We start from the raw sequence: 13,823 nt of genomic DNA, 5'->3' as shown, positions 1-13,823 counted from the left end.
TAATCTCAGCTACTCGGGAGGCTGAGGCAGGAGAATCTTGAACCCAGGAGGTGGAGGTTGCAGTGAGCCAAGATCACACCACTGCACTCCAGGCTGGGCAACAGAGCGAGACTCTGTCTCCAAAAAAAAGAACGGGTTGCAGAGCGCCCTGGGTTGGAAAGAGGGGGCATGTGGTGGCCCCTGCAGGGGGTGACATCCTGCACAGGTGACATCTGCCTCCCAGGGAATAAGACCCTGAAGCAGGCAAGTGGGCAAGGTGGGGAGGTCTCACAGGGCTGGGAGAAAAGGCTCCAATCCCAACCACTGAGGTGCTGGTCTGGCTTCTGCCGTGTATCACCTGGTGACCTTGGGCCTGCCTTAGTTTCCCCATCTACATTTCCCTCCTCCTGCCCGGACCTTGTTGGGATTAGCCGAGTTGACACCTGACAAACACCTGGGCACACTCAGCGGAGTGAATCGTCAACAAATAGGACCCCACAGCCCACCATACTGGGAGTGTTTCCATCTTTGCTTTGCCCGCCGGGAAGCTCTGTGCGGAGTGTGACCCGCCCTGGCACTGGCTGCCTCAGGGTTCTGGGCACTCTCTGAACTTTGTAGTTTCTTTGGCATTTTTTTCTTTCCTTGTTTGCTCTTTATTAATTTTTTCATAATTTTATTTCTTAGACATAATTCACATAAGATTCACCATTTTAAAATGTACAGCTCAATGATTTTAGCACACCCACTAAATGTGCTGGAATTGTGTAACCATTATCACAATCGATTTTATTTCATTTTTAATTTTTGTGGATACACAGTAGGTGTATATATTTATGGGGCACATGAGATGCTTGGATGCCGGCATGCGGTGTGAACTAAGCATGATCCGTTTTAGAACATTTTATCACCTCCCAAAAGAGATCACCTAACCTTGGCCAGGCATGGTGGCTCACACCTGTAATCCCAGCACTTTGGGAGGCCGAGGCGGGTGGATCACGAGGTCAGGAGATAGAGACCATCCTGGCTAACACGGTGAAGCCCTGTCTCTATTAAAAATACAAAAAAAATTAGCCAGGCTTGGTGGCGGGGGCCTGTAGTCCCAGCTACTCGGGAGGCTGAGGCAGGAGAATGGCGTGAACCCGGGAGGCGGAGCTTGCAGTGAGCCGAGATTGCGCCACTGCACTCCAGCCTGGGCGACAGAGCGAGACTCTGTCTCAAAATAAATAAATAAATAAATGAAATCCAAAAAAAGGAAGAAATCACCTAACATTTAGACATCAGTATTTCCGGATGCCCCGCTCCTGATTCCCCCAGCCCTAGACAAACACCAATCTGTTTTCTGTCTCTGTGGGTTTGCCTATTCGAGACTTTTCACATAAATGGGATCACACGATGTGGGGCCTTTTGTGTCTGGCTTCTCCCACTGAACTTATGTTTTTAAGGTTCATCCCTCCAGTAGCAAGGGTCAGAATCTCGTTCCACTGTGAGGCTCGTGTTCCGCTGCATGGGTCAACTGTCCTCCATCTATCCATTCGATTGTTGGTGGATGTTGGGGTGGCTTTCATTTTTTTTTTTTTTTTTTGGCTTTTGTGAATAGTACCATGAACATCCATATACAAATGTGTGTGTGGACGCATGTTTTCAGTTCTATTGGGTAGATGGCTAGGAATGGAATTGCCAGGTCCTGTGCTAAGTCTACGTTCCGACTTTTGAGGAACTATTAAATTATTTTCCACACTGGCTGCCTCAGTCTCCATTCGTGCCAGCAGTGCGCGAGGACTTGCTTCTCCGCATCCTCACCAACACCTACAGCCTGGTTTTCCTGACATAAGCATCCTCACGGGTGTGAGGTGGCCTCGCATCGTGGCTTTGATTTGGGTTTCCCGGGTGGCTGGTGACACGGAGCATCTTTTCATGTGCTTCTTGGCCACTGGTGTATCTTCTTTGAGAAATGTCTGTTTCGATCCTTTGCTATTTTAAATTAGGTGATTTGTCTTTTTGTTGTTTTGTTTTTGTTTTGTTTTTTTTCCTTTTTTTTCTTTAAGACAGAGTTTCGCTCTTGCTGCCCAGGCTGGAGTGCAATGGCACCATCTCAGCTCACTGCAGCCTCCACCTGCCTGGTTCAAGCAATTCTCCTGCCTCAGCCTCCCGAGTAGCTGGGATTACAGATGCCTGCCACCACGCCTGGCTAATTTTTGTATTTTTAGTACAGATGGGGTTTGGCCATATTGGCCGGGCTGGTCTCAAACTCCTGACCTCAGGTGATCCACCTGCCTCGGCCTCCCAAAGTGCTGGGATGACAGGCGTGAACCACCGCAACTGGCCTTTACTGTTGACTTGCAAGGGCCCTTTATGGGTGTTATATATCCCCTTATCAGATAAATGACTTGCAAATATTCCCCCCATTTGGTGGGTTGTCTTTTTACTTTCTTGATGGTGGCCTATGAGGCACAAAAAGTCTTTAACTTCAGATCTGTCTCTATATTTTGTGTTGCCTTTTGTTGCTTTTGGTGTCCTTATTTATTTTCTTTTTTTGAGACAGGGTCTCTCCCTTTGTTGCTCCCCCAGCTAGAGCATGGTGGCGTCATCACCACTCCCTGCAGCCCCAACCTCCCTGGGCTCAGCCATCCTCCTGCCCCAGCCACCTGGGTAGTCAGGGCTCCAGGTGCACGCCACCACACCCAGCTAATGTTTGTGTTTCTTGTAGTGATGGGGTCTTGCTATGTTGCCCAGGTTGGTCTCAAACTCCTGGGCTCAAACAACCCTGCCTTGGCCTCCCGAAGTGCTGGGATTACCGGTGTGAGCCACTGTGCCTGGGCTTCATTCATTTCTATGTGGCTGAACACATTCTGCAAGGAACCCAGGCCCTTGGTGAGCTGGGTGGGTGCAGACGCACATGCGTGGATGTGGGCATGGGCAGGCACGGGTGTGGTGGGAAGAGCGTGCCCAGCGTTAGGCGTCAGGGGAGCTCAGGAAGATTGAGGCAGTCAGGGAGGACTTCCTGATGGAGGAGGCTGGTCCTTCGAAATGTGGGGTGGGGACCTCGCCCCCTTCAGTCTGGTTTGTGGGTGGGGCCCCCAGCCCCACTCACGCTGGGGGTGCGTTCCCCTCCTCCTTTTGGAGCCCAGCCCCAGTCTGCAGGAACAGTGAGCAGCAAGACCACAGGGCTGGAAGCACACGGGGTAATTAATTTTGACTTACAGGAGCTGTCTTAAATTGGATAGAAACTGGCGAAAATAGGATTAAGAGGGAAGCTGAGCCAAGAGCAAACAGAAGGAAAACTCCCCGAGAGCCGGGCGCCTGGCAGGGTTCTTGGAGCCGCTGAGCGGGAAGAGGCGCGGGACATTGCTGGGCGATCGCGTCATGTCCGAAGGCGACCTCCCCGTGCCACCCCACGGGAGCGGCGGCCGCGCTGGCTGGGGAGATGGGAACGCGGCACTCTGCCCTCCCTGCAGCTGGCTTATCTGCGCTGAGCTCACTCGATTCCGAAGATTAATTTGGAAACAATTAAAATTCTGTGCAAAACAAGCAGTGGGCTGGGCCGGCCAGCAGGCTGGCACGCACGGAGCCCTTTCATCACCAGCGCAGAAATCTAATTAGTGTGGGATTAAGTCGGTCACAAATCAGCGAGCCGGGAAGGCTCCGCCAAGGGCAGATGAAGCCCCGGGGCGAGGAGCGCCGTACAGTGCGGGTGTCCGGCCGGCAGCAGCCCCGGCCCTGGCCCTGCGCTGGCGTCTCGGCTGAGTCAAGCCGGAAGGCCACCCCCACAGGCGCTGTCCTCACCCCTTGCCGTCCGGTCACCCCCAGCCCACGGGCCCTTTCCCGTCCACGTGCTAGGAAATGGCAAACCCATCGGAGCCCCGAGGGAAGGTGGTGGAGGGCGGAGGCCCCTGCAGGCCTCGTGCACGGGGAACCCCACTTTGCAGCTGGGCTTTGTGGCCCCTAAACACGCCTGGGCCCTGCCCCGTTGACTTTCTCTCTCGAGGTGCCTTTGAGTGTCTGGCAGCCGTGACTTTCTATTGGGCCGCCTCTCTGGCCAGCTTCCTGCTGCAATGATCCCTGAACCCTCTCCCCAAGCTCTACAGGCCTGGTCTGATAGGGTCAGATGCACGTGGCTGATAGCGGGGTGCGTGTGGCTGTTTTGCTGGTGTCTGGAGGCACTGGTTTTGGCCAGGACACAGCCGAGAGCTCCCTGTCGGGCCTTCGGGTAGCAGAGGTGACAGCCCTGTGGGTTCGCCTGTTGGCCAGATATGTGAGGACCACGGGCTGCAGTGGAGCTGACTCCACACATTCTAAGCTGCCCCTTCTGGGTTCTGCAGGGCACAGCCGGAGGGGAGGCAGAGCCCCTGTCTGCAGAAGGTCCCTCCAGGTCCCTTCAGGCCGCCTCTGGGGCAGTGGCCGGCTTCCCAGTGTCCCAGGAGCCAGCAGACCCCTCCCAGAAAACGCGTTCCCACAGTCCCTCTCCACCTGAAGGACCAGTTCTGGCTGCCCTCGGGTCCCAGAATAACAAACCCTGTGGGCGCTGCCGGGCACAAGGACGATTCTCTGGGGGCATCTGCACCTCCCTGGCAGCTCTGTGCCATCCTGGTGCACAGGGAGGGGTGTGAGTGCGTGTTGCTCTCAGGGCAGGGGGGAGGGGAGGACCAGGCAGGCTCAGGGGCCTGAGGGAGGGCCTTTTGTAGCACGAGGGTGGAGGGAGGGCAGGGGGTGGGGAGGCTCACCCCACCCATGGCAGGGGGAAAGCCTCGGGCGGGGACCAGACTTTTCACCTCCCTTCTGTTGCCTCCGGTCACCCCACAAAGCCAGCGGGCACCAGCGCCTGCGGACATCCTGGGGACAGGAGTGGGGGTGGCAGATGCTTCCTGAGCTAATGAGTTTGACCTCTGGCCCTGGCTCCGGCCCGATGAGGGGTTACCCTAGGAAGGGCTTTTTATCGGCTCCGTGCGAACGTCCATTATTCCTTGGCTGTTTGAAGCCAGACACAGCCCAGCTGGGTAGGGGCAGGGGGCAGCCCTGTCCCAGCTCACGCCAGCGGCTGATAGATTAGCAAGGCCGCAGCCCACTCCCAGCAGGCAGGCGGGGCGCAGGGAAGCATGGCGGTCGCCCCTGCGGATGCTGCCGCCGAGTCGGGAGGGGGACCCAGGTGGAGGCGGAAGCCGGCCTCGGGGAGGAGAAGTGATTCGCCCGAGTCAGACAGCGGACAGGGGCTGCGCCTGCACCCGCCTCCCCTGGCCTTGACCCCACGGCCTGGTGTCCCCACACCCAGGAAGAAAACCCCGGCGTGCCGTCGAGACCCCCTGGAGACCCCCCTCTCACCTCTGAGCCCGGGAGCTGGGAGTTCCCGGAATTTGCTTCCAAGGCGTCTGTTCCCAAGGCCCACGGGGAACTCGGGAGCAAAGGCCTGCAGCCCTCACCCCGCCGTGACCCTCGCCGGGGGTTTCGAGGTATCTGAGCAAACTTCTGCTTCTGCAAATTCCCCGGCAAAGGAGGGACGTGGGGGTTTCCTAGCTGGAATGATGCGCTCGGCTGTGGAGGTGGCCCTGCTTGCCTGGTGGGGCTGCCGTGGAGGGTGCGGCAGGGGTGCAGGGGTGCGGTCCGGGTGGAGCCGGGGCCTGCCTTGGGCTCGTGGCAGTGCTTGCACACAGAGGAAGGACGAGGAGTCTCTGCAGCAGCCAAGAGCCGAGGATGGGCCACAGGAGGACTCTGGGGTCCACCTGCCTTTGAGCCGTGCCCACTCTGGCCGGCGGCCCGACCCTTCCTGGCCCAAGTCCTGGAACTGGGCTCAGAGTGGCTTCGACCCCTTGGCTGGGTCCTGGACCCCGTCAGCAGCTTGTTCACCCCGGGTCCCCATCCTTCCCTAGGGAGCGGGGGTCTTCACACGTCCCCCGGGGGTCTGGCACCTCAAGTATAAGCACCCCCTGTGATTGGCCCCTCCCACGCCCCAGCGCGGGCCCGGCTGCTCCTGCACCCCCTGGCGCCGGTTCCTCTCCCCTCCCCAGCTGAGGTGGGGACCCGTGCTTGTCCGGAGCCCCTGGGCACCTGTGGCCGGACCGTGAGGGCTGCAGGCTCGGAGTCCCACTGTCAGGGACCCCGGCGAAGCATAAGCTGGTTTTTCTTTTCTGAAGAGCTGGCCAGGGCTGGCTGACCAGGGGAGGAAGGCCTGAGTGCTGCTCTGTGGGACCTGCAGCTGGGGGCCGTCTGGTTCGCTCACTAGAGAGGCAGCCAGGTGGGGCCCCTCCTGGGGGCTGGATGAAGGAGCCGATCCCACTTCCTGATTTGCCTGGAAAACACCCTTGGAATCCGCTTGGCCAGCAGCCGAGCTACCTCTGCAAAAGCTTCCTTCCGCTTCCAGCGTGATGGGCCCACCCAGCCCACCCAGGCACACAGGCGGGATCCCTGGGGCAACGCCTGGCGCCCCTGAGAAGCTGCGCTGCGTCTCCCTGTCGGGATGTCCAGACAGAGCTGGGACGGGCTGAAGACCCGGGTGCCCCAGGCCAGGACACGCTGGTTCCTGCTTCCTGGGGAAAGACAGTGCGTCTGGGGGAGCCCCCACCTGAGGGAGTCCCCTGTCTGCACTCAGCCCGGACCGTGTGGCGGGGGTTGGAGGCCTCTGACCGGGCCCACCGGCTGCCAAGTCTCACGTAGGCACGAAGGCTCAGGTTTGGGCCGCTGCCTGGGCCTGGTGGGTGAGCCGCGTGGAAAGTCTTGGGCGCTGGTCCAAGCTCGGGCAGAGGGCTGGGTGCGGTGGGGCTGCCGGGGGCTGCAGGCTGAGTGGCACCAGCTGAGGCTTGGTGGGGAGTGACGAAGAGCAGGCCACGCCCTCCCCCCGTGCCTCAGTTTCCTGTTCCCCACGGAGTCCTTCCTGTCGCAATGCGGGGAAATCCCCCTGAACCGAGTCCATTCCCGACACAGGGGCCAGGAGCGGGGGTGGTTGGAACCCGCCTCCAAGCTGGTGTCCTCGGCAGACCCCTTCCCGCTCCTCCGAGTCCCAGCACCCACGTCCGTGAAGGGGGCAGAGTAGAAACCACTGCTTGGGCCTCGCGTAGCGGGGCGGGCACTGGGCGGGGCGGGGCGGGGGCATGGGGCGGGGTGGGGGGCACTGGGTAGGGCTGTGGGCACAGGGCAGGCCAGGGGGCACGGGGCGGGGCGGGCCTAGGGAGGGGTCCTAGGGAGGGGTCCAGGCGCCGTGCCGCTGATATTACGAATATTAATTAGCAGGCAAAGAAGACCTGGCAGGGAGAACCCTGCATCCAAGTCCCAGCCCCACGATGCCGGGCTGGGGAGACCTTGGGGCAGCGTCCAGGCCTCTGTGCCTCAGTTTCCCGTCTGTGAAAGGCGGGGGAAGCGTCACGGCCAGGGCAGGAGAAAGGATCTTCGACACCAAATCGCCTCCCAGGGGTCCCTCAGGTCACAGCAAGACGCCGCAGCTTCCAGCAAGAAAGGCCTTTGCTGCTTGGAGTTACGGCCCCTCCAGAGACGGCGGGGTTGGGGCTCCCGGCACCCGTGTGGCCAGCGTGGGCTTTTGCTCTGAGGTCTGCTGGACAGGTCTAGGTGGCGCTCGGATGCATGGCCAGGCCGGCGCTGCCAGGCACGTTCTCCGCCCACGTCTATCTCCAGAGCACAGTCCCCGCGTCCCAGGGTCCTGGCTCCTCCTCCCCTTCTGGGTGGCGTCCCCTTGGTTGGGTGGCCCTTGAGGGAGGCAGCCTCGGAGGAAGGTGCGTCTGGGACCCAGCTGGGGTAGTCAGAAATCTCCAAGTCCCTGGAGCTAACCCTAGTCTCGGGGTCTAAGTCTTCCTGGCTCCAAAGTGTAGGTCCCTCTAACCATGAGCAGAGGCTGAAAAGAGGACCTGACTTTCCTAGGCCTGGCTGTGCGGCCAGTCCGCTCCGGCCGCGGGAGCAGGAGGAGGGCCCTCGGGGTTTGGGCCCGCCAGGTACCCCATGCATGACGAACCGTCACACTTGTGAAGTCGGAGTGGGGGAGCCCTCTCCCTGCCCTTTCAGGCGGGGTGACCCTGAATAATGGTCTGTTCCTCCGTGCCTCAGTTTTCCTGTTTGTAAAGGAGGCGGCATCTACAGTCTCAAAGGACTATGGGAATGTTAGCGCAGTCAGCTCCTGCTCCGGGCTGGCCCCCACCGGCAGCCGCACACGTTGTTGGGGGTCGGGGACGTGGTAATTCCTCAAGGCCTTCATGTTCTGGGGGTCCGGCTGCGGGCTCAGAGGAGGCAAGGCATGGCTGCCAGCCATTGTCAGTGGAGATGTGGCTCTGGCCTGACTCCCACCACTGCCCCTTCTTTGCTCCCTGGCAGGGCCCCAGGAGAGGAGCGGGCACCACCCGATAGGTGACATTGTCCTGTCACATGTGGGGCTCAGCTGACAGTGGCTCCCAGGCCTGGACGCCTGAAAACCCTGAGAAGGTCGCCTTTGCCTTGTTGTCACCATGGAGATGGCCACTGCTCAGCACAGAAGGCACCCGGGGAGGGGACAGCGAGGGCAGAGGGGGCAGGCCAAGAACGCAGCCAGTCTCCACGCTGGGCCCTGCGCCACGGCAGCTAGCGCGGCTGGTGCTTATGCCACCCCAGGAGATCCGGAATGTTTCCTCCCATGCTTCCCCGAAAACTTACAGTGCGTTCTGTTTATAAAACCACACACAAGGCCAGGCGTGGTGGCTCACACCTGTAATGCCAGCACTTTGGGAGGCTGAGGTGGGCGGATTGCCTGAGGTCAGGAGTTCGAGACCAGCCTGGCCAACACGGTGAAACCTCCCTGTCTCTACTGAAAATACAAAAATTAGCTGGGCGTGGTGGCAGGTGGGTATAATCCCAGCTACTCGGGAGGCTGAGGCAAGAGAATTGCTTGAACCCGGGAGGCGGAGCTTGCAGTGAGCCGAGATCACGCCAGTGCACTCCAGCCTGGACGACACTGTGACACTCCATCTAAAAAAAAAAAAAAAGCTATACATGAGTAGCCAGTCAGAAAACATCTCTGGAGGGAGTGCCCTTTCTTTCTTCTTGGAAGCCAGATCCTGTGACTCTTCCTGGCTGCAGCACGATCTCTTCAAAGTACTGCCCAGTCAGCCGTCGCCTCCTCGGGCTGGAGCCCCGTCTTGCCTGGGTGTTCACACGGCTCCGGCTCCGCCGTGATGCTGAGACCAGGGAACATGGCCAGCCAGCGTCTCCATGAACTGTCAAAACGCAAAAGGACACATGGCGGCAGCCATCGTCCCTCAGTATCCGTGAGGGGTCGTTCCAAACCCCGGAGGACACCAAGGTCCATGGGTGCTGAGGTCCCTGGTGTGGGGGGTGTTGAGGTCTCTGGTGTTGGGGGTGTGGAGGTCTCTGGTGTGGGGGGTGCTGAGGTCTCTGGTGTGGGGGGTGCTGAGGTCTCTGGTGTGGGGGGTGCGGTGTCCGCACATGCAACAGGGTGTAACTTTACATCATCTGCAGTCCCTGCTGACCCCAATGCCAGGCACACGCGCAGAAGCTGTTCTCACCCCGTGTGCCCTGGGGAAGAGCAACAATAAAAACGTCTGTCCGTGTTCAGCACAGACGCAGCCCTCCACTAAAAGATATATTTTCCATCTGAGGTTGCTTGAATCCCCAAAAGTGTAGTCCACAGACACGGCCGGCTGGCTGTATCATGTAGCCGTAAAAGAGAAAGACGTACAGACACCCCACGGATGAGTCCCGGAAATACAGTGCACGGTGACACGAGCCAGACGCAAAAGGACGCACATTGTGACTCCATTTACACGACAGGTGCAGAGAAGGAAAGTCCAGAGACAGCATGGAGCCCGTTGGTTGGCGGGGGCTGGGGAGGGGTGGGAGTGCCTGGTGGTGGGGGGGACTCCCTTTGTGGTGATAAAAATGTTCTGAAAGCAACAGTGAAGACGTTCGCACAGCCCTGCGAATACGGCAAAGGCCCCTCGAGCTGCGCGCTTCCGTGGCTGGGTGGCATGCTGTGTGAATGACATCTCAGTAGAGCTGTTATGTAAAGAATGTAAGCATCTCATTCATGATTTTTGCATTGATTGCATGCTGCCATGATAACATTGTGGATAAACTGGGTGAAGTGAAATATTAGCATGAATTTAAATTTCACATCTTCTATTTCGCTTTCTTCGGTGTGGACACCAGCACATTCTCAGTTGCACATGTAGCTTGGATTCGTGGCTGGGGTTCTGTTTCTGGAGCTGCTCCAGGCCCTGACAGCGCACAGGCGATGTGGGGAGCTCCCTCGTTTCCGTGGTGACACGCCCCCATCCCACAGGCTGCCAGCACCTCTCCCAGGCTGGAGTCTGTCTGCAAGGCAGTGGTAAGGGGGTCCTGCCCAGCGGGCCAAGGATGCAGCCGGTCCCTACACCAGGTCCCCTGCACCGCGGCAGCTAACGGGGCCAGTGCAGCCCTCGTGCAGCAGAGGGGGCGGCTTCTGTTCTGCTTGCCGGGTGGGCGCGGATGGGTGCCGCTGTGTGCCGGGGTCCTCACCCCAGTGTGCCTGTGGGACGTGAGCGTGTTCAGAAGCAGGGACTTTGCAGCTGTAATTGGCAGCATTAAGGTTATACTGGCTGAGAGCGGGCGTGGATCCAGTGACTGGGTCCTTAGGAGAAGAGGAGGTGACACAGGTCCAGGGAGGCCGAGCACAGATGGAGGCAGAGACTGAAGCGAGGTGGCCACCATCGGGACCGCCCAGGACAGCGGCAGCTGCCAGAAACCAGGAGAGGCAGGAGGACCCCCAGGTATCCCCACATGACCCACAGCCCGGCCGACACTGTGGCTTTGAGTTCCAGCCTCCGGAGCTGCGAGAGCAGGGATTGGTGTGGTTTGAGGCCGTCCAGTGTGTGATCATTCGCCACAGCAGCCCTAAGAGAGGAATGCACCTCTGCCTGGAGACGCTGCCTGGGCAGGGCTGGAAGAACCTCTCAGGCCACGTGCCGCCCTCCGTCCCGACCGCTGGAGCTCACTAATCCCGAACCATGTGGCACGGCTCTCCGCACCCGCATACCCTGAATAACTCACCGGCCCGGGGACCTGCCACAGTCTTGTCTCCTACCTGACCATGGAGGTTCTGGGAGGCCCAGACACCTGCCGAAAGCCCCCTGTGGGGGAGACAGGGCTGGAGTCTGAGCCGGATGCGGCCTGTGTCAGGGACACACTGAGAATCCTCGGTGGGGAGATCACAGAAAATCTCCCTTTGTTCACATTCTGGGAACGCGTTACAGTGAACACGGATGTAAATTTATTTCAGAGATAAACGCCTGCTTCAGGGAACAGTTGTTCCTGTGCTATTTTTTTCCCCCGTGGGCTGTGAGTTCTGGAAGATTCCAAATGACTGTGACAACGGTGACGGTGGTGGGGGCAGGGAGGGTGGCGTCCTTCCATCCCTGAGCACACGTGGGCCAGGCGCTGTTGACCACATCACCGTAGTGAATGACTTCTTTCTCACGGAGGCTGGTGTTCTATTAGCTATTAAATATAATCATTATAATAATTATTAAATATACGAATGTCAGCTATTATATTCTTTTACGGATGGGCAAGGTGAGGACCTTGGGCCAGGCCCTTCCTGAAGGCCAGAGACCCCGGCCTGCCCTCGGGGGAGGAGGGAGGTGGGGCCGGTTGGTCTGGGGCCCCGCTGGCCAGAGCAGGCCCGGCCACTGGACACTGGGCGGCAGAGGCAGGCGTGGTGCAGCCGAGGGTCCCCGGGGGTCCGGTGGGCCCCGCCTCCCACAGGAGCAGCGGGTGCCTCCCTCCCACGGTGGAAACGATGGAGGATTCCCACGGTTGAAAGGAGAAAAAGGAGAAAATGAAGCCCTTCGGTGGCTGCTTCAGTCCTGTTGGGAGTTTGGTTTCTCTGTGCTGATATTTCCCTCTTCGTGAAGTCCGATCCCCAGCCCGGCTCCTGTGAACGGAGCTGCCGTGATCGGGGTCTGTGCTCGGCCGTCAGCTCCTCAGGGCACACGCCCACACGCGTGGTGCCTCAGCGCGGCTGTCTGAGGAGCCCTACACGGGTCTCACAGCGGTTGCACCATTTCCCCGGAGCCGTGCCCCCCAACACTGACTGGGGACCTCTACCCCCACGCCCCACACTCTCCTGCTTGGATGGAAGCTCTGGCCCCTCCAGGATACCTCACTGAGCTCTTCTCCCAGCAACCACGGAGCAAGAGCAGGAGGGTCTGGGGGCCCCTGAGAGACCGCTGGACCCCATGTCCAAGACCCTGCCCAGGGACCAGCTCATCTGAGGCCAGGCTGAGAAGCTGGTGTGGCTGATGGGAGCGGGCACTGGGACTGAGGCTCGGGGACCTGGGGACACCTTGCTGCCATCCTGCTCCTGCGTGTCACCTGGGACCTGCCGGAAGGCTCAGCTTCTTGACCGCAGGGCGGGGACGTGGACTGTGCCCATGGGGCGGCCGAGGAGGACGGAGGGGAGCCCGCCCTGACCTCAGAGCTGCCGGCCCTGCTTTCGCCATTTCCTCACGTTCCTGTTGGGGCGGGCAGCTGGTTTGCAGAGCCTCCCACCTGGGAGGGGCGGCCCCTCGACCGTCTGCCCGACAGAAAACAGATGGCCCCTCTTCCTGCAGAGCCTAGGACCGGGGTCCTGGGATGCTTTGTGCGGGTGCGGGGGGCCGGGGCCACGTTCCCACATGCACCGCTGCTTCCCCTCAGCCCAGCGCTGTGCAGCCCTGGGAGGACATCTGCAGCCTGCCGCCTGCCAGACACTGCCCCTGCCCCAGCCCATCCGGACGGGCCTCTGGAGGCCTTGGCCCCCTTCCCCAGAGTGGAGGCCCCGGGCCCACCCATGCTCTTGCTCACCACTGGGAGGGTGGACATGGCTGTTTCTGGTCACCACAGAGGCTGCCGGTCACCAGGGAGGCTGACTCTGGACTCTGGTTCACTGTCCACAGACTCTCCTGGCCATCCCCTCTGGGGCCTGCAGCTGCTTCCCCAACCTCCTGGCGCTGAGTGCGGCTGCTGCGGTCCCAGGGCCTGCCCCACTCTGCCTGCTCCCTTCCCTGGGCACCGCTCAATCCTTAAGCCCCGACTGGGGGCTCCCTGCTGCTGGGCTGCACGGGGAGTGAGGCTATGGGGCTGTGGGGGTCCTGCCCACTCTCCCCCTACCCTGAGCTTAGCAGCCCACTGCCTGCCAGGTGCATCAACTCCAGTCCAGGCTTGGGACCCCCGGGCCACTGCCTCTCTCCAGCCTGTGCACCCAGGCCCAGTAGACGCTGCCTGTTCCCCAGACGTTGCCCACGGCAGGCTGGCTTTGTGCGGGTGCGGGGGGCCAGCTCTCCCGGGGTGCTGTGCTGAGCCCCCAACATCCACATCCACACAGAACCTTAGAACACAGCCTAGTGCGGAGGTGGGGTCTTCGCAGATGTATTCAAGGCAGGGGCGCGCATGCAGGGTTCAGGGTGGCCCTGACTCCAAGGACCTGTCTCTATAAGAAGAGGAGAGAGGCCAGGTGCAGTGGCTCATGCCTGTAATCCCAGCTCTTTGGGAGGCCGAGGCGGGTGGATCATGAGGTCAGGAGATCAAGACCAGCCTGACAAACATGGTGAAACCCCCGTCTCTACTAAAATACAAAAAAATTAGCTGGGCGTGGTGGCACATGCCTGTAGTCCCAGCTACTCGGGAGGCTGAGGCAGAAGAAGCGCTTGAACCTGGGAGGCAGACCTTGCAGTGAGCCAGGATAGCGCCACTGCACTCCAGCCTGGGCGACAGAGTGAGACTCCATCTCAAAAAAAAAAAAAAAAAAAAAAAGAAGAGGAGAGAGAGACAGGCAGACGCCGGCTGAGGACCCCCGAGCGATGAGCGCGAGCCAGGACACAGGCAGCGCCCGAAGCTGCAAG

Source organism: Symphalangus syndactylus, chromosome 14 (assembly GCF_028878055.3).
Source record: "Symphalangus syndactylus isolate Jambi chromosome 14, NHGRI_mSymSyn1-v2.1_pri, whole genome shotgun sequence".
Lineage (NCBI taxonomy): Eukaryota > Metazoa > Chordata > Mammalia > Primates > Hylobatidae > Symphalangus > Symphalangus syndactylus.
This window is presented reverse-complemented; position numbering follows the sequence as displayed.